Here is a 21690-nt window from a genome sequence, read left to right as displayed (position 1 = left end):
CTACACAGTAGCATTCTGTGAAAATTCTTTCTGTTCTGTGCATTCAACTAACAGAGTTGAACCTTACTTTTGATTGAGCCGTTCTGAAACACTCTTTCTGTAGAAACTGCAATTGGACATGCTAAGCGCTAAGAGGCCTACATTGGGAAAAAGAATATCTTCAAATAAAAACTACACAGATGCATTCTGTGAAACTTATTTCTGATCTGTAAATTCAGTTAACAGAGATAAAACATATTTTTGATTGAGCAGTTATGAAACCCTCTTTTTGTAGAAAATGCAAGTGGAGATTCGGAGCGCTAAGAGGGTAATAGTGGAAAAAGGAATGTCTTCAAATATAAACTACACAGAAACATTCGGTGAAACTTCTTTCTGATCTGTGCATTCAGCTAACAGAGTTAAACCATACTTTTGATTGAGCAGATCAGAACACTCTTTCTGTAGAAAATGCAACTGGACATTTGGAGCGCTAAGAGCGTAGTAGTGGAAAAAGGAATATATTCAAATATAAACAACACAGAAGCATTCTGTGAAACTTCTTTCTGATCTGAGCATTCAGCTAACAGAGTTAAACCATACTTTTGATTGAGCAGTTTTGAAACACTCTGTCTGTAGAAAATGCAACTGGACATTCGTAGCGCTAAGTGGGTATAGTGGAAAAAATAATATGTTCAAATATAAAATACACAGAAGCATTGTATGAAACTTCTTTCTGTTCTGTGCATTCAACTAACAGAGTTGAACCTTACTTTTGATTGAGCCGTTCTGAAACACTCTTTCTGTAGAAACTGCAATTGGACATTCTGAGCGCTAGGAGGCCTATATTGGGAAAAAGAATGTCTACAAATAAAAACTACACAGAAGAATTGTGTGAAACTTCGTTCTGTTCTGTTTGTTCAACTAAAAGAGTTGAACCTTAGTTTTGATTGAGCCGTTCTGAAACACTCTTTCTGTAGAAAATGCAAGTGGAGATTCGGAGCGCTAAGAGGGTAATAGAGGAAAAAGGAATGTCTCCGAATATAAACTACACAGAATCATTCTGTGAAACTTCTTTCTGATCTGTGCATTCAGCTAACAGAGTTAAACCATACTTTTGATTGAGCAGATCTGAACACTCTTTCTGTATAAAATGCAACTGGACATTTGGAGCGCTAAGAGAGTACTAGTGGAAAAAGGAATATATTCAAATATAAACTACACAGAAGCATTCTGTGAAATTTCTTTCTGATCTGAGCATTCAGCTAACAGAGTTAAACTATACTTTTGATTGAGCAGTTTTGAAACACTCTGTCTGTAGAAAATTCAACTGGACATTCGTAGCGCTAAGTGGGTAATAGTGGAAAAAAGAATATGTTCAAATATAAACTACACAGAAGCATTGTATGAAACTTCTTTCTGTTCTGTGCATTCAACTAACAGAGTTGAACCTTACTTTTGATTGAGCCGTTCTGAAACACTCTTTCTGTAGAAACTGCAATTGGACATTTTGAGCGCTAGGAGGCCTATATTGGGAAAAAGAATGTCTACAAATAAAAACTACACAGAAGAATTGTGTGAAACTTTTTCTGTTCTGTTTGTTTAACTAAAAGTGTTGAACCTTAGTTTTGATTGAGCCGTTCTGAAACACTCTTTCTGTAGAAAATGCAAGTGGAGATTCGGAGCGCTAAGATGGTAATTGTGGAAAAAGGAATGTCTCCAAATATAAACTACACAGAATCATTCTGTGAAACTTCTTTCTGATCTGTGCATTCAGCTAACAGAGTTAAACCATACTTTTGATTGAGCAGATCTGAACACTCTTTCTGTAGAAAATGCAACTGGACATTCGGAGCGCTAAGAGCGTAGTAGTGGAAAAAGGAATATATTCAAATATAAACTACACAGAAGCATTCTGTGAAACTTCTTTCTGATCTGAGCATTCAGCTAACAGAGTTAAACCATACTTTTGATTGAGCAGTTTTGAAACACTCTGTCTGTAGAAAATGCAAATGGACAATCGTAGCGCTAAGTGGGTAATAGTGGAAAAAAGAATATGTTCAAATATAAACTACACAGAAGCATTGTATGAAACTTCTTTCTGTTCTGTGCATTCAACTAACAGAGTTGAACCTTACTTTTGATTGAGCCGTTCTGAAACACTCTTTCTGTAGAAACTGCAATTGGACATTCTGAGCGCTAGGAGGCCTATATTGGGAAAAAGAATGTCTACAAATAAAAACTACACAGAAGAATTGTGTGAAACTACTTTCTGTTCTGTTTGTTCAACTAAAAGAGTTGAACCTTAGTTTTGATTGAGCCGTTCTGAAACACTCTTTCTGTAGAAAATGCAAGTGGAGATTCGGAGCGCTAAGAGGGTAATAGTGGAAAAAGGAATGTCTCCAAATATAAACTACACAGAATTATTCTGTGAAACTTCTTTCTGATCTGTGCATTCAGCTAACAGAGTTAAACCATACTTTTGATTGAGCAGATCTGAACACTCTTTCTGTAGAAAATGCAACTGGACATTTGGAGCGCTAAGAGAGTAGTAGTGGAAAAAGGAATATATTCAAATATAAACTACACAGAAGCATTCTGTGAAACTTCTTTCTGATCTGAGCATTCAGCTAACAGAGTTAAACCATACTTTTGATTGAGCAGTTTTGAAACACTCTGTCTGTAGAAAATGCAACTGGACATTCGTAGCGCTAAGTGGGTAATAGTGGAAAAAAGAATACGTTCAAATATAAACTACACAGAAGCATTGTATGAAACTTCTTTCTGTTCTGTGCATTCAACTAACAGAGTTGAACTTACATTTGATTGAGCCTTTCTGAAACACTCTTTCTGTAGAAACTGCAATTGGACATTCTGAGCGCTAAGAGGCTTCTATTGGGAAAAATAATATCTTCAAATAAAAACTACACAGAAGCATTGTGTGAAACTTATTTCTGATATGTTCATTAAGCTAACAGAATTAAACCATACTTTTGATTGCACAGTTCTGAACACTCTTTCTGTAGAAAATGCAAGTGTACATTCGGAGCGCTAAGAGGGTAACAGTGGAAAAAGGAATATATTCAAATATAAACTACACAGTAGCATTCTGTGAAAATTCTTTCTGTTCTGTGCATTCAACTAACAGAGTTGAACCTTACTTTTGATTGAGCCGTTCTGAAACACTCTTTCTGTAGAAACTGCAATTGGACATGCTAAGCGCTAAGAGGCCTACATTGGGAAAAAGAATATCTTCAAATAAAAACTACACAGATGCATTCTGTGAAACTTATTTCTGATCTGTAAATTCAGTTAACAGAGATAAAACATATTTTTGATTGAGCAGTTATGAAACCCTCTTTTTGTAGAAAATGCAAGTGGAGATTCGGAGCGCTAAGAGGGTAATAGTGGAAAAAGGAATGTCTTCAAATATAAACTACACAGAATCATTCGGTGAAACTTCTTTCTGATCTGTGCATTCAGCTAACAGAGTTAAACCATACTTTTGATTGAGCAGATCTGAACACTCTTTCTGTAGAAAATGCAACTGGACATTTGGAGCGCTAAGAGCGTAGTAGTGGAAAAAGGAATATATTCAAATGTAAACAACACAGAAGCATTCTGTGAAACTTCTTTCTGATCTGAGCATTCAGCTAACAGAGTTAAACCATACTTTTGATTGAGCAGTTTTGAAACACTCTGTCTGTAGAAAATGCAACTGGACATTCGTAGCGCTAAGTGGGTATAGTGGAAAAAATAATATGTTCAAATATAAACTACACAGAAGCATTGTATGAAACTTCTTTCTGTTCTGTGCATTCAACTAACAGAGTTGAACCTTACTTTTGATTGAGCCGTTCTGAAACACTCTTTCTGTAGAAACTGCAATTGGACATTCTGAGCGCTAGGAGGCCTATATTGGGAAAAAGAATGTCTACAAATAAAAACTACACAGAAGAATTGTGTGAAACTTCGTTCTGTTCTGTTTGTTCAACTAAAAGAGTTGAACCTTAGTTTTGATTGAGCCGTTCTGAAACACTCTTTCTGTAGAAAATGCAAGTGGAGATTCGGAGCGCTAAGAGGGTAATAGTGGAAAAAGGAATGTCTCCAAATATAAACTACACAGAATCATTCTGTGAAACTTCTTTCTGATCTGTGCATTCAGCTAACAGAGTTAAACCATACTTTTGATTGAGCAGATCTGAACACTCTTTCTGTAGAAAATGCAACTGGACATTTGGAGCACTAAGAGAGTAGTAGTGGAAAAAGGAATATATTCAAATATAAACTACACAGAAGCATTCTGTGAAACTTCATTCTGATCTGAGCATTCAGCTAACAGAGTTAAACCATACTTTTGATTGAGCAGTTTTGAAACACTCTGTCTGTAGAAAATGCAACTGCACATTCGTAGCGCTAAGTGGGTAATAGTGGAAAAATGAATATGTTCAAATATAAACTACACAGAAGCATTGTATGAAACTTCTTTCCTTTCTGTGCATTCAACTAACAGAGCTGAACCTTACTTTTGATTGAGCCTTTCTGAAACACTCTTTCTGTAGAAACTGCAATTGGACATTCTGAGCGCTAAGAGGCCTATATTGGGAAAAAAAAATATCTTCAAATAAAAACTACACAGAAGCATTTTGTGAAACTTATTTCTGATATGTTCATTAAGCTAACAGAGTTAAACCATACTTTTGATTGCGCAGTTCTGAACACTCTTTCTGTAGAAAATGCAAGTGGACATTCGGAGCGCTAAGAGGGTAATAGTGGAAAAAGGAATATATTCAAATATAAACTACACAGTAGCATTCTGTGAAAATTCTTTCTGTTCTGTGCATTCAACTAACAGAGTTGAACCTTACTTTTGATTCAGCCGTTCTGAAACACTCTTTCTGTAGAAACTGCAATTGGACATGCTAAGCGCTAAGAGGCCTACATTGGGAAAAATATATCTTCAAATAAAAACTACACAGATGCATTCTGTGAAACTTTTTTCTGATCTGTAAATTCAGTTAACAGAGATAAAACATATTTTTGATTGAGCAGTTATGAAACACTCTTTTTGTAGAAAATGCAAGTGGAGATTCGGAGCGCTAAGAGGGTAATAGTGGAAAAAGGAATGTCTTCAAATATAAACTACACAGAATCATTCGGTGAAACTTCTTTCTGATCTGTGCATTCAGCTAACAGAGTTAAACCATACTTTTGATTGAGCAGATCTGAACACTCTTTCTGTAGAAAATGCAACTGGACATTTGGAGCGCTAAGAGCGTAGTAGTGGAAAAAGGAATATATTCAAATATAAACTACACAGAAGCATTCTGTGAAACTTCTTTCTGATCTGAGCATTCAGCTAACAGAGTTAAACCATACTTTTGATTGAGCAGTTTTGAAACACTCTGTCTGTAGAAAATGCAACTGGACATTCGTAGCGCTAAGTGGGTAATAGTGGAAAAAAGAATATGTTCAAATATAAACTACACAGAAGCATTGTATGAAACTTCTTTCTGTTCTGTGCATTCAACTAACAGAGTTGAACCTTACTTTTGATTGAGCCGTTCTGAAACACTCTTTCTGTAGAAACTGCAATTGGACATTCTGAGCGCTAGGAGGCCTATATTGGGAAAAAGAATGTCTACAAATAAAAACTACAGAGAAGAATTGTGTGAAACTTCTTTCTGTTCTGTTTGTTCAACTAAAAGAGTTGAACCTTAGTTTTGATTGAGCCGTTCTAAGAAACTCTTTCTGTAGAAAATGCAAGTGGAGATTCGGAGCGCTAAGAGGGTAATAGTGGAAAAAGGAATGTCTCCAAATATAAACTACACAGAATCATTCTGTGAAACTTTTTTCTGATCTGTGTATTCAGCTAACAGAGTTAAACCATACTTTTGATAGAGCAGATCTGAACACTCTTTCTGTAGAAAATACAACTGGACATTTGGAGCGCTAAGAGAGTAGTAGTGGAAAAAGGAATATATTCAAATAAAAACTACACAGAAGCATTCTGTGAAACTTCTTTCTGATCTGAGCATTCAGCTAACAGAGTTAAACCATACTTTTGATTGAGCAGTTTTGAAACACTCTGTCTGTAGAAAATGCAACTGGACATTCGTAGCGCTAAGTGGGTCATAGTGGAAAAAAGAATATGTTCAAATATAAACTACACAGAAGCATTGTATGAAACTTCTTTCTGTTCTGTGCATTCAACTACAAGAGTTGAACCTTACTTTTGATTGAGCCTTTCTGAAACACTCTTTCTGTAGAAAGTGCAATTGGACACTCTGAGCACTAAGAGGCCTATATTGGGAAAAAGAATATCTACAAATAAAAACTACACAGAAGCATTCTGTGAAACTTCTTTCTGTTCTGTGCATTCAACTAAGAGAGTTGAACCTTACATTTGATTGAGCCGTTCTGAAACACTCTTTCTGTAGAAAATGCAATTGGATATTCTGAGCGCTAAGAGGCCTACATTGGGAAAAATAATATCTTCAAATAAAAACTACACAGAAGCATTGTGTGAAACTTATTTCTGATATGTTCATTAAGCTAACAGAGTTAAACCATACTTTTGATTGAGCAGTTTTGAAACACTCTGTCTGTAGAAAATGCAACTGGACATTCGTAGCGCTAAGTGGGTAATAGTGGAAAAAAGAATACGTTCAAATATAAACTACACAGAAGCATTGTATGAAACTTCTTTCTGTTCTGTGCATTCAACTAACAGAGTTGAACTTACTTTTGATTGAGCCTTTCTGAAACACTCTTTCTGTAGAAACTGCAATTGGACATTCTGAGCGCTAAGAGGCCTATATTGGGAAAAATAATATCTTCAAATAAAAACTACACAGAAGCATTGTGTGAAACTTATTTCTGATATGTTCATTAAGCTAACAGAGTTAAACCATACTTTTGATTGCACAGTTCTGAACACTCTTTCTGTAGAAAATGCAAGTGGATATTCGGAGCGTTAAGAGGGTAATAGTGGAAAAAGGAATATATTCAAATATAAACTACACAGTAGCATTCTGTGAAAATTCTTTCTGTTCTGTGCATTCAACTAACAGAGTTGAACCTTACTTTTGATTGAGCCGTTCTGAAACACTCTTTCTGTAGAAACTGCAATTGGACATGCTAAGCGCTAAGAGGCCTATATTGGGAAAAAGAATATCTTCAAATAAAAACTACACAGATGCATTCTGTGAAACTTATTTCTGATCTGTAAATTCAGTTAACAGAGATAAAACATATTTTTGATTGAGCAGTTATGAAACCCTCTTTTTGTAGCAAATGAAAGTGGAGATTTGGAGCGCTAAGGGGTTAATAGTGGAAAAAGGAATGTCTTCAAATATAAACTACACAGAATCATTCTGTGAAACTTCTTTCTGATCTGTGCATTCAGCTAACAGAGTTAAACCATACTTTTGATTGAGCAGATCTGAACACTCTTTCTGTAGAAAATGCAACTGGACATTTGGAGCGCTAAGAGCGTAGTAGTGGAAAAAGGAGTATATTCAAATATAAACTACACAGAAGCATTCTGTGAAACTTCTTTCTGATCTGAGCATTCAGCTAACAGAGTTAAACCATACTTTTGATTGAGCAGTTTTGAAACACACTCTCTGTAGAAAATGCAACTGGACATTCGTAGCGCTAAGGGGGTAATAGTGGAAAAAAGAATATGTTCAAATATAAACTACACAGAAGCATTGTATGAAACTTCTTTCTGTTCTGTGCATTCAACTAACAGAGTTGAACCTTACTTTTGATTGAGCCGTTCTGAAACACTCTTTCTGTAGAAACTGCAATTGGACATTCTGAGCGCTAGGAGGCCTATATTGGGAAAAAGAATGTCTACAAATAAAAACTACACAGAAGAATTGTGTGAAACTTCGTTCTGTTCTGTTTGTTCAACTAAAAGAGTTGAACCTTAGTTTTGATTGAGCCGTTCTGAAACACTCTTTCTGTAGAAAATGCAAGTGGAGATTCGGAGCGCTAAGAGGGTAATAGTGGAAAAAGGAATGTCTCCAAATATAAACTACACAGAATCATTCTGTGAAACTTCTTTCTGATCTGTGCATTCAGCTAACAGAGTTAAACCATACTTTTGATTGAGCAGATCTGAACACTCTTTCTGTAGAAAATGCAACTGGACATTTGGAGCGCTAAGAGAGTACTAGTGGAAAAAGGAATATATTCAAATATAAACTACACAGAAGCATTCTGTGAAACTTCTTTCTGATCTGAGCATTCAGCTAACAGAGCTAAACTATACTTTTGATTGAGCAGTTTTGAAACACTCTGTCAGTAGAAAATTCAACTGGACATTCGTAGCGCTAAGTGGGTAATAGTGGAAAAAAGAATATGTTCAAATATAAACTACACAGAAGCATTGTATGAAACTCCTTTCTGTTCTGTGCATTCAACTAACAGAGTTGAACCTTACTTTTGATTGAGCCGTTCTGAAACACTCTTTCTGTAGAAACTGCAATTGGACATTTTGAGCGCTAGGAGGCCTATATTGGGAAAAAGAATGTCTACAAATAAAAACTACACAGAAGAATTTTGTGAAACTTCTTTCTGTTCTGTTTGTTCAACTTAAAGAGTTGAACCTTAGTTTTGATTGAGCCGTTCTGAAACACTCTTTCTGTAGAAAATGCAAGTGGAGATTCGGAGCGCTAAGAGGGTAATAGTGGAAAAAGGAATGTCTCCAAATATAAACTACACAGAATCATTCTGTGAAACTTATTTCTGATCTGTGCATTCAGCTAACAGAGTTAAACCATACTTTTGATTGAGCAGATCTGAACACTCTTTCTGTAGAAAATGCAACTGGACATTTGGAGCGCTAAGAGAGTAGTAGTGGAAAAAGGAATATATTCAAATATAAACTACACAGAAACATTGTGTGAAACTTCTTTCTGATCTGAGCATTCAGCTAACAGAGTTAAACCATACTTTTGATTGAGCAGTTTTGAAACACTCTGTCTGTAGAAAATGCAACTGGACATTCGTAGCGCTAAGTGGGTAATAGTGGAAAAAAGAATATGTTCAAATATAAACTACAGAGAAGCATTGTATGAAACTTCTCTCTGTTCTGTGCATTCAACTAACAGAGTTGAACCTTACTTTTGATTGAGCCTTTCTGAAACACTCTTTCTGTAGAAACTGCAATTGGACATTTTGAGCGCTAGGAGGCCTATATTGGGAAAAAGAATGTCTACAAATAAACACTACACAGCAGAATTGTGTGAAACTTCTTTCTGTTCTGTTTGTTCAACTAAAAGAGTTGAACTTTAGTTTTGATTGAGCCGTTCTGAAACACTCTTTCTGTAGAAAATGCAATTGGAGATTCGGAGCGCTAAGAGGGTAATAGTGGAAAAAGGAATGTCTCCAAATATAAACTACACAGAATCATTCTGTGAAACTTCTTTCTGATCTGTGCATTCAGCTAACAGAGTTAAACCATACTTTTGATTGAGGAGATCTGAACACTCTTTCTGTAGAAAATGCAACTGGACATTTGGAGCGCTAAGAGAGTAGTAGTGGAAAAAGGAATATATTCAAATATAAACTACACAGAAGCATTCTGTGAAACTTCTTTCTGATCTGAGCATTTAGCTAACAGAGTTAAACCATACTTTTGATTGAGCAGTTTTGAAACACTCTGTCTGTAGAAAATGCAACTGGACATTCGTAGCGCTAAGTGGGTAATAGTGGAAAAAAGAATATGTTCAAATATAAACTACACAGAAGCATTGTATGAAACTTCTTTCTGTTCTGTGCATTCAACTAACAGAGTTGAACCTTACTTTTGATTGAGCCTTTCTGAAACACTCTTTCTGTAGAAACTGCAATTGGACATTCTGAGCGCTAAGAGGCCTACATTGGGAAAAAGAATATCTTCAAATAAAAACTACACAGATGCATTCTGTGAAACTTATTTCTGATCTGTAAATTCAGTTAACACAGATAAAACATATTTTTGATTGAGCAGTTATGAAACACTCTTTTTGTGGAAAATGCAAGTGGAGATTCGGAGCGCAAAGAGGGTAATAGTGGAAAAAGGAATGTCTTCAAATATAAACTACACAGAATCATTCGGTGAAACTTCTTTCTGATCTGTGCATTCAGCTAACAGAGTTAAACCATACTTTTGATTGAGCAGATCTGAACACTCTTTCTGTAGAAAATGCAACTGGACATTTGGAGCGCTAAGAGCGTAGTAGTGGAAAAAGGAGTATATTCAAATATAAACTACACAGAAGCATTCTGTGAAACTTCTTTCTGATCTGAGCATTCAGCTAACAGAGTTAAACCATACTTTTGATTGAGCAGTTTTGAAACACACTCTCTGTAGAAAATGCAACTGGACATTCGTAGCGCTAAGTGGGTAATAGTGGAAAAAAGAATATGTTCAAATATAAACTACACAGAAGCATTGTATGAAACTTCTTTCTGTTCTGTGCATTCAACTAACAGAGTTGAACCTTACTTTTGATTGAGCCGTTCTGAAACACTCTTGCTGTAGAAACTGCAATTGGAAATTCTGAGCGCTAGGAGGCCTATATTGGGAAAAAGAATGTCTACAAATAAAAACTACAGAGAAGAATTGTGTGAAACTTCTTTCTGTTTTGTTTGTTCAACTAAAAGAGTTGAACCTTAGTTTTGATTGAGCCGTTCTGAGAAACTCTTTCTGTAGAAAATGCAAGTGGAGATTCGGAGCGCTAAGTGGGTAATAGTGGAAAAAGGAATGTCTCCAAATATAAACTACACAGAATCATTCTGTGAAACTTTTTTCTGATCTGTGCATTCAGCTAACAGAGTTAAACCATACTTTTGATAGAGCAGATCTGAACACTCTTTCTGTAGAAAATGCAACTGGACATTTGGAGCGCTAAGAGAGTAGTAGTGGAAAAAGGAATATATTCAAATATAAACTACACAGAAGCATTCTGTGAAACTTCTTTCTGATCTGAGCATTCAGCTAACAGATTTAAACCATACTTTTGATTGAGCAGTTTTGAAACACTCTGTCTGTAGAAAATGCAACTGGACATTCGTAGCGCTAAGTTGGTAATAGTGGAAAAAAGAATATGTTCAAATATAAACTACACAGAAGTATTGTATGAAACTTCTTTCTGTTCTGTGCATTCAACCACAAGAGTTGAACCTTACTTTTGATTGAGCCTTTCTGAAACACTCTTTCTGTAGAAAGTGCAATTGGACATTCTGAGCACTAAGAGGCCTATATTGGGAAAAATAATATCTTCAAATAAAAACTACACAGAAGCATTGTGTGAAACTTATTTCTGATATGTTCATTAAGCTAACAGAGTTAAACCATACTTTTGAATGCGCAGTTCTGAACACTCTTTCTGTAGAAAATGCAAGTGGACATTCGGAGCGCTAAGAGGGTAATAGTGGAAAAAGCAATATATTCAAATATAAACTACACAGTAGCATTCTGTGAAAACTCTTAATGTTCTGTGCATTCAGATAACGGAGTTGAACCTTACTTTTGATTGAGCCGTTCTGAAACACTCTTTCTGTAGAAACTGCAATTGGACATGCTAAGCGCTAAGAGGCCTACATTGGGAAAAAGAATATCTTCAAATAAAAACTACACAGATGCATACTGTGAAACTTATTTCTGATCTGCAAATTCAGTTAACAGAGATAAAACATATTTTTGATTGAGCAGTTATGAAACACTCTTTTTGTAGAAAAGGCAAGTGGAGATTCGGAGCGCTAAGTGGGTAATAGTGGAAAAAGGAATGTCTTCAAATATAAACTACACAGAATCATTCGGTGAAACTTATTTCTGATCTGTGCATTCAGCTAACAGTGTTAAACCATATTTTTGATTGAGCAGATCTGAACACTCTTTCTGTAGAAAATGCAACTGGACATTTGCAGCGCTAAGAGCGTAGTAGTGGAACAAGGAATATAATCAAATATAAACTACACAGAAGCATTCTGTGAAACTTCTTTCTGATCTGAGCATTCAGCTAACAGAGTTAAACCGTACTTTTCACTGAGCAGTTTTGAAACACTCTGTCTGTAGAAAATGCAACTGGACATTCGTAGCGCTAAGTGGGTAATAGTGGAAAAAAGAATATGTTCAAATATAAACTACACAGAAGCATTGTATGAAACTTCTTTCTGTTCTGTGCATTCAACTAACAGAGTTGAACCTTACTTTTGATTGAGCCGTTCTGAAACACTCTTTCTGTAGAAACTGCAATTGGACATTCTGAGCGCTAAGAGGCCTATATGGGGAAAAAGAATGTCTACAAATAAAAACTACACAGAAGAATTGTGTGAAACTTCTTTCTGTTCTGTTTGTTCAACTAAAAGAGTTGAACCTTAGTTTTGATTGAGCCGTTCTGAAACACTCTTTCTGTAGAAAATGCAAGTGGAGATTCGGAGCGCTAAGAGGGTAATAGTGGAAAAAGGAATGTCTCCAAATATAAACTACACAGAATCATTCTGTGAAACTTCTTTCTGATCTGTGCATTCAGCTAACAGAGTTAAACAATACTTTTGATTCAGCAGATCTGAACACTCTTTCTGTAGAAAATGCAACTCGACATTTGGAGCGCTAAGAGAGTAGTAGTGGAAAAAGGAATATATTCAAATATAAACTACACAGAAGCATTCTGTGAAACTTCTTTCTGATCTGAGCATTCAGCTAACAGAGTTAAACCATACTTTTGATTGAGCAGTTTTTAAACACTCTGTCTGTAGAAAATGCAACTGGACATTCGTAGCGCTAAGTGGGTAATAGTGGAGAAAAGAATATGTTCAAATATAAACTACACAGAAGCATTGTATGAAACTTCTTTCTGTTCTGTGCATTCAACTAACAGAGTTGAACCTTACTTTTGATTGAGCCTTTCTGAAACACTCTTTCTGTAGAAACCGCAATTGGACATTCTGAGCGCTAAGAGGCCTCTATTGGGAAAAATAATATCTTCAAATAAAAACTACACAGAAGCATTGTGTGAAACTTATTTCTGATATGTTCATTAAGCTAACAGAGTTAAACCATACTTTTGATTGCGCAGTTCTGAACACTCTTTCTCTAGAAAATGCAAGTGGACATTCGGAGCAATAAGAGGGTAATAGTGGAAAAAGGAATATATTCAAATATAAACTACACAGTAGCATTCTGTGAAAACTCTTTCTGTTCTGTGCATTCAGCTAACAGAGTTGAACCTTACTTTTTATTCAGCCGTTCTGAAACACTCTTTCTGTAGAAACTGCAATTGGACATGCTAAGCGCTAAGAGGCCTACATTGGGAAAAAGAATATCTTCAAATAAAAACTACACAGATGCATTCTGTGAAACTTATTTCTGATCTGTAAATTCAGTTAACAGAGATAAAACATATTTTTGATTGAGCAGTTATGAAACACTCTTTTTGTAGAAAATGCAAGTGGAGATTCGGAGCGCTAAGAGGGTAATAGTGGAAAAAGGAATGTCTTCAAATATAAACTACACAGAATCATTCGGTGAAACTTCTTTCTGATCTGTGCATTCAGCTAACAGAGTTAAACCATACTTTTGATTGAGCAGATCTGAACACTCTTTCTGTAGAAAATGCAACTGGACATTCGTAGCGCTAAGTGGGTAATAGTGGAAAAAAGAATATGTTAAATATAAACTACACCGAAGCATTCTGTGAAACATCTTTCTGTTCTCTGCATTCAACTAACAGAGTTGAACCTTACTTTTGATTGAGCCGTTCTGAAACACTCTTTCTGTAGAAACTGCAATTGGACATTCTGAGCGCTAAGAGGCCTATATTGGGAAAAAGAATGTCTACAAATAAAAACTACACAGAAGAATTGTGTGAAACTTCTTTCTTTTCTGTTTGTTCAACTAAAAGAGTTGAACCTTAGTTTTGATTGAGCCGTTCTGAAACACTCTTTCTGTAGAAAATGCAAGTGGAGATTCGGAGCGCTAAGAGGGTAATAGTGGAAAAAGGAATGTCTCCAAATATAAACTACACAGAATCATTCTGTGAAACTTCTTTCTGATCTGTGCATTCACCTAACAGAGTTAAACCATACTTTTGATTCAGCAGATCTGAACACTCTTTCTGTAGAAAATGCAACTGGACATTTGGAGCGCTAAGAGAGTAGTAGTGGAAAAAGGAATATATTCAAATATAAACTACACAGAAGCATTCTGTGAAACTTCTTTCTGATCTGAGCATTCAGCTAACAGAGTTAAACCATACTTTTGATTGAGCAGTTTTGAAAGACTCTGTCTGTAGAAAATGCAACTGGACATTCGTAGCGCTAAGTGGGTAATAGTGGAAAAAAGAATATGTTCAAATATAAACTACACAGAAGCATTGTATGAAACTTCTTTCTGTTCTGTGCATTCAACTAACAGAGTTGAACCTTACTTTTGATTGAGCCGTTCTGAAACACTCTTTCTGTAGAAACTGCAATTGGACATTCTGAGCGCTAAGAGGCCTATATGGGGAAAAAGAATGTCTACAAATAAAAACTACACAGAAGAATTGTGTGAAACTTCTTTCTGTTCTGTTTGTTCAACTAAAAGAGTTGAACCTTAGTTTTGATTGAGCCGTTCTGAAACACTCTTTCTGTAGAAAATGCAAGTGGAGATTCGGAGCGCTAAGAGGGTAATAGTGGAAAAAGGAATGTCTCCAAATATAAACTACACAGAATCATTCTGTGAAACTTCTTTCTGATCTGTGCATTCAGCTAACAGAGTTAAACCATACTTTTGATTCAGCAGATCTGAAAACTCTTTCTGTAGAAAATGCAACTCGACATTTGGAGCGCTAAGAGAGTAGTAGTGGAAAAAGGAATATATTCAAATATAAACTACACAGAAGCATTCTGTGAAACTTCTTTCTGATCTGAGCATTCAGCTAACAGAGTTAAACCATACTTTTGATTGAGCAGTTTTTAAACACTCTGTCTGTAGAAAATGCAACTGGACATTCGTAGCGCTAAGTGGGTAATAGTGGAGAAAAGAATATGTTCAAATATAAACTACACAGAAGCATTGTATGAAACTACTTTCTGTTCTGTGCATTCAACTAACAGAGTTGAACCTTACTTTTGATTGAGCCTTTCTGAAACACTCTTTCTGTAGAAACTGCAATTGGACATTCTGAGCGCTAAGAGGCCTCTATTGGGAAAAATAATATCTTCAAATAAAAACTACACAGAAGCATTGTGTGAAACTTATTTCTGATATGTTCATTAAGCTAACAGAGTTAAACCATACTTTTGATTGCGCAGTTCTGAACACTCTTTCTCTAGAAAATGCAAGTGGACATTCAGAGCAATAAGAGGGTAATAGTGGAAAAAGGAATATATTCAAATATAAACTACACAGTAGCATTCTGTGAAAACTCTTTCTGTTCTGTGCATTCAGCTAACAGAGTTGAACCTTACTTTTTATTCAGCCGTTCTGAAACACTCTTTCTGTAGAAACTGCAATTGGACATGCTAAGCGCTAAGAGGCCTACATTGGGAAAAAGAATATCTTCAAATAAAAACTACACAGATGCATTCTGTGAAACTTATTTCTGATCTGTAAATTCAGTTAACAGAGATAAAACATATTTTTGATTGAGCAGTTATGAAACACTCTTTTTGTAGAAAATGCAAGTGGAGATTCGGAGCGCTAAGAGGGTAATAGTGGAAAAAGGAATGTCTTCAAATATAAACTACACAGAATCATTCGGTGAAACTTCTTTCTGATCTGTGCATTCAGCTAACAGAGTTAAACCATACTTTTGATTGAGCAGATCTGAACACTCTTTCTGTAGAAAATGCAACTGGACATTCGTAGCGCTAAGTGGGTAATAGTGGAAAAAAGAATATGTTAAATATAAACTACACCGAAGCATTCTGTGAAACTTCTTTCTGTTCTCTGCATTCAACTAACAGAGTTGAACCTTACTTTTGATTGAGCCGTTCTGAAACACTCTTTCTGTAGAAACTGCAATTGGACATTCTGAGCGCTAAGAGGCCTATATTGGGAAAAAGAATGTCTACAAATAAAAACTACACAGATGAATTGTGTGAAACTTCTTTCTGTTCTGTTTGTTCAACTAAAAGAGTTGAACCTTAGTTTTGATTGAGCCGTTCTGAAACACTCTTTCTGTAGAAAATGCAAGTGGAGATTCGGAGCGCTAAGAGGGTAATAGTGGAAAAAGGAATGTCTCCAAATATAAACTACACAGAATCATTCTGTGAAACTTCTTTCTGATCTGTGCATTCACCTAACAGAGTTAAACCATACTTTTGATTCAGCAGATCTGAACACTCTTTCTGTAGAAAATGCAACTGGACATTTGGAGTGCTAAGAGAGTAGTAGTGGAAAAAGGAATATATTCAAATATAAACTACACAGAAGCATTCTGTGAAACTTCTTTCTGATCTGAGCATTCAGCTAACAGAGTTAAACCATACTTTTGATTGAGCAGTTTTGAAACACTCTGTCTGTAGAAAATGCAACTGGACATTCGTAGCGCTAAGTGGGTAATAGTGGAAAAAAGAATATGTTCAAATATAAACTACACAGAAGCATTGTATGAAACTTCTTTCTGTTCTGTGCATTCAACTAACAGAGTTGAACCTTACTTTTGATTGAGCCGTTCTGAAACACTCTTTCTGTAGAAACTGCAATTGGACATTCTGAGCGCGAAGAGGCCTATATTGGGAAAAATAATATCTTCAAATAAAAACTACACAGAAGCATTGTGTGAAACTTATTTCTGATATGTTCATTAAGCTAACAGAGTTAAACCATACTTTTGATTGCGCAGTTCTGAACACTCTTTCTGTAGAAAATGCAAGTGGACATTTGGAGCGCTAAGAGGGTAATAGTGGAAAAAGGAATATATTCAAATATAAACTACACAGTAGCATTCTGTGAAAACTCTTAATGCTCTGTGCATTCAGATAACGGAGTTGAACCTTACTTTTGATTGAGCCGTTCTGAAACACTCTTTCTGTAGAATCTGCAATTGGACATGCTAAGCGCTAAGAGGCCTACATTGGGAAAAAGAATATCTTCAAATAAAAACTACACAGATGCATACTGTGAAACTTCTTTCTGTTCTGAGCATTCAGCTAACAGAGTTAAACCATACTTTTGATTGAGCAGTTTTGAAACACTCTGTCTGTAGAAAATGCAACTGGACATTCGTAGCGCTAAGTGGGTAATAGTGGAAAAATGAATATGTTCAAATATAAACTACACAGAAGCATTGTATGAAATTTCTTTCTGTTCTGTGCATTCAACTAACAGAGTTGAACCTTACTTTTGTTTGAGCCGTTCTGAAACACTCTTTCTGTAGAAACTGCAATTGGACATACTGAGCGCTAAGAGGCCTATATTGGGAAAAAGAATTTCTACAAATAAAAACTACACAGAAGAATTGTGTGAAACTTCTTTCTGTTCTGTTTGTTCAACTAAAAGAGTTGAACCTTAGTTTTGATTGAGCCGTTCTGAAACACTCTTTCTGTAGAAAATGCAAGTGGAGATTCGGAGCGCTAGGAGGGTAATAGTGGAAAAAGGAATGTCTCCAAATATAAACTACACAGAATCATTCTGTGAAACTTCTTTCTGATCTGTGCATTCAGCTAACAGAGTTAAACCATACTTTTGATTGAGCAGATCTGAACACTCTTTCTGTAGAAAATGCAACTGGACATTTGGAGCGCTAAGAGAGTAGTAGTGGAAAAAGGAATATGTTCAAATATAAACTACACAGAAGCATTCTGTGAAACTTCTTTCTGATCTGAGCATTCAGCTAACAGAGTTAAACCATACTTTTGATTGAGCAGTTTTGAAACACTCTGTCTGTAGAAAATGCAACTGGACATTCGTAGCGCTAAGTGGGTAATAGTGGAAAAAAGAGTATGTTCAAATATAAACTACACAGAAACATTGTATGAAACTTCTTTCTGTTCTGTGCATTCAACTAATAGAGTTGAACCTTAGTTTTGATTGAGCCTTTCTGAAACACTCTTTCTGTAGAAACTGCAATTGGACATTCTGAGCGCTAAGAGGCCTCTATTGGGAAAAATAATATCTTCAAATAAAAACTACACAGAAGCATTGTGTGAAACTTATTTCTGATATGTTCATTAAGTTAACATAGTTAAACCATACTTTTGATTGCGCAGTTCTGAACACTCTTTCTGTAGAAAATGCAAGTGGACATTCGGAGCGCTAAGAGGGTAATAGTGGAAAAAGGAATATATTCAAATATAAACTACACAGTAGCATTCTGTGAAAACTCTTTCTGTTCTGTGCATTCAGCTAACAGAGTTGAACCTTACTTTTGATTGAGCCGTTCTGAAACACTCTTTCTGTAGAAACTGCAATTGGACATGCTAAGCGCTAAGAGGCCTACATTGGGAAAAAGAATATCTTCAAATAAAAACTACACAGATGCATTCTGTGAAACTTATTTCTGATCTGTAAATTCAGTTAACAGAGATAAAACATATTTTTGATTGAGCAGTTATGAAACACTCTTTTTGTAGAAAATGCAAGTGGAGATTCGGAGCGCTAAGAGGGTAATAGTGGAAAAAGGAATGTCTTCAAATATAAACTACACAGAATCATTCGGTGAAACTTCTTTCTGATCTGTGCATTCAGCTAACAGAGTTAAACCATACTTTTGATTGAGCAGATCTGAACACTCTTTCTGTAGAAAATGCAACTGGACATTTGGAGCGCTAAGAGCGTAGTAGTGGAAAAAGGAATATATTCAAATATAAACTACACAGAAGCATTCTGTGAAACTTCTTTCTGATCTGAGCATTCAGCTAACAGAGTTAAACCATACTTTTCACTGAGCAGTTTTGAAACACTCTGTCTGTAGAAAATGCAACTGGACATTCGTAGCGCTAAGTGGGTAATAGTGGAAAAAAGAATATGCTCAAATATAAACTACACAGAAGCATTGTATGAAACTTCTTTCTGTTCTGTGCATTCAACTAACAGAGTTGAACCTTACTTTTGATTGAGCCGTTCTGAAACACTCTTTCTGTAGAAACTGCATTTGGACATTCTGAGCGCTAAGAGGCCTATATTGGGGAAAAGAATGCCTACAAATAAAAACTACCCAGAAGAATTGTGTGAAACTTCTTTCTGTTCTGTTTGTTCAACTAAAAGAGTTGAACCTTAGTTTTGATTGAGCCGTTCTGAAACACTCTTTCTGTAGAAAATGCAAGTGGAGATTCGGAGCGCTAAGAGGGTAATAGTGGAAAAAGGAATGTCTCCGAATATAAACTACACAGAATCATTCTGTGAAACTTCTTTCTGATCTGTGCATTCAGCTAACAGAGTTAAACCATACTTTTGATTGAGCAGATCTGAACACTCTTTCTGTAGAAAATGCAACTGGACATTTGGAGCGCTAAGAGAGTAGTAGTGGAAAAAGGAATATATTCAAATATAAACTACACAGAAGCATTCTGTGAAACTTCTTTCTGATCTGAGCATTCAGCAAACAGAGTTAAACCATACTTTTGATTGAGCAGTTTTGAAACACTCTGTCTGTAGTAAATGCAACTGGACATTCGTAGCGCTAAGTGGGTAATAGTGGAAAAAAGAATATGTTCAAATATAAACTACACAGAAGCATTGTATGAAACTTCTTTCTGTTCTGTGCATTCAACTAACAGAGTTGAACCTCAGTTTTGATTGAGCCTTTCTGAAACACTCTTTCTGTAGAAACTGCAATTGGACATTCTGAGCACTAAGAGGACTCTATTGGGAAAAATAATATCTTCAAATAAAAACTACACCGAAGCATTTTGTGAAACTTATTTCTGATATGTTCATTAAGCTAACAGAGTTAAACCATACTTTTGATTGCGCAGTTCTGAACACTCTTTCTGTAGAAAATGCAAGTGGACATTCGGAGCGCTAAGAGGGTAATAGTGGAAAAAGGAATATATTCAAATATAAACTACACAGTAGCATTCTGTGAAAATTCTTTCTGTTCTGTGCATTCAACTAACAGAGTTGAACCTTACTTTTGATTGAGCCATTCTGAAACACTCTTTCTGTAGAAACTGCAATTGGACATGCTAAGCGCTAAGAGGCCTACATTGGGAAAAAGAATATCTTCAAATAAAAACTACACAGATGCATTCTGTGAAACTTATTTCTGATCTGTAAATTCAGTTAACAGAGATAAAACATATTTTTGATTGAGCAGATATGAAACACTCTTTTTGTAGAAAATGCAAGTGGAGATTCGGAGCGCTAAGTGGGTAATAGAGGAAAAAGGAATGTCTTCAAATATAAACTACACAGAATCATTCGGTGAAACTTCTTTCTGATCTGTGCATTCAGCTAACAGAGTTAAACCATACTTTTGATTGAGCAGATCTGAACACTCTTTCTGTAGAAAATGCAACTGGACATTTGGAGCGCTAAGAGCGTAGTAGTGGAAAAAGGAATATATTCAAATATAAACTACACAGAAGCATTCTGTGAAACTTCTTTCTGATCTGAGCATTCAGCTAACAGAGTTAAACCATACTTTTGATTGAGCAGTTTTGAAACACTCTGTCTGTAGAAAATGCAACTGGACATTCGTAGCGCTAAGTGGGTAATAGTGGAAAAATGAATATGTTCAAATATAAACTACACAGAAGCATTGTATGAAATTTCTTTCTGTTCTGTGCATTCAACTAACAGAGTTGAACCTTAGTTTTGATTGAGCCGTTCTGAAACACTCTTTCTGTAGAAAATGCAAGTGGAGATTCGGAGCGCTAGGAGGGTAATAGTGGAAAAAGGAATGTCTCCAAATATAAACTACACAGAATCATTCTGTGAAACTTCTTTCTGATCTGTGCATTCAGCTAACAGAGTTAAACCATACTTTTGATTGAGCAGATCTGAACACTCTTTCTGTAGAAAATGCAACTGGACATTTGGAGCGCTAAGAGAGTAGTAGTGGAAAAAGGAATATGTTCAAATATAAACTACACAGAAGCATTCTGTGAAACTTCTTTCTGATCTGAGCATTCAGCTAACAGAGTTAAACCATACTTTTGATTGAGCAGTTTTGAAACACTCTGTCTGTAGAAAATGCAACTGGACATTCGTAGCGCTAAGTGGGTAATAGTGGAAAAAAGAGTATGTTCAAATATAAACTACACAGAAACATTGTATGAAACTTCTTTCTGTTCTGTGCATTCAACTAATAGAGTTGAACCTTAGTTTTGATTGAGCCTTTCTGAAACACTCTTTCTGTAGAAACTGCAATTGGACATTCTGAGCGCTAAGAGGCCTCTATTGGGAAAAATAATATCTTCAAATAAAAACTACACAGAAGCATTGTGTGAAACTTATTTCTGATATGTTCATTAAGTTAACATAGTTAAACCATACTTTTGATTGCGCAGTTCTGAACACTCTTTCTGTAGAAAATGCAAGTGGACATTCGGAGCGCTAAGAGGGTAATAGTGGAAAAAGGAATATATTCAAATATAAACTACACAGTAGCATTCTGTGAAAACTCTTTCTGTTCTGTGCATTCAGCTAACAGAGTTGAACCTTACTTTTGATTGAGCCGTTCTGAAACACTCTTTCTGTAGAAACTGCAATTGGACATGCTAAGCGCTAAGAGGCCTACATTGGGAAAAAGAATATCTTCAAATAAAAACTACACAGATGCATTC

This window comes from Symphalangus syndactylus, chromosome Y (assembly GCF_028878055.3).
Source record: "Symphalangus syndactylus isolate Jambi chromosome Y, NHGRI_mSymSyn1-v2.1_pri, whole genome shotgun sequence".
Taxonomy (NCBI): Eukaryota; Metazoa; Chordata; class Mammalia; order Primates; family Hylobatidae; genus Symphalangus; species Symphalangus syndactylus.
The sequence above is the reverse complement of the archived record's forward strand: the minus strand, read 5'-3'. Positions refer to the sequence as shown.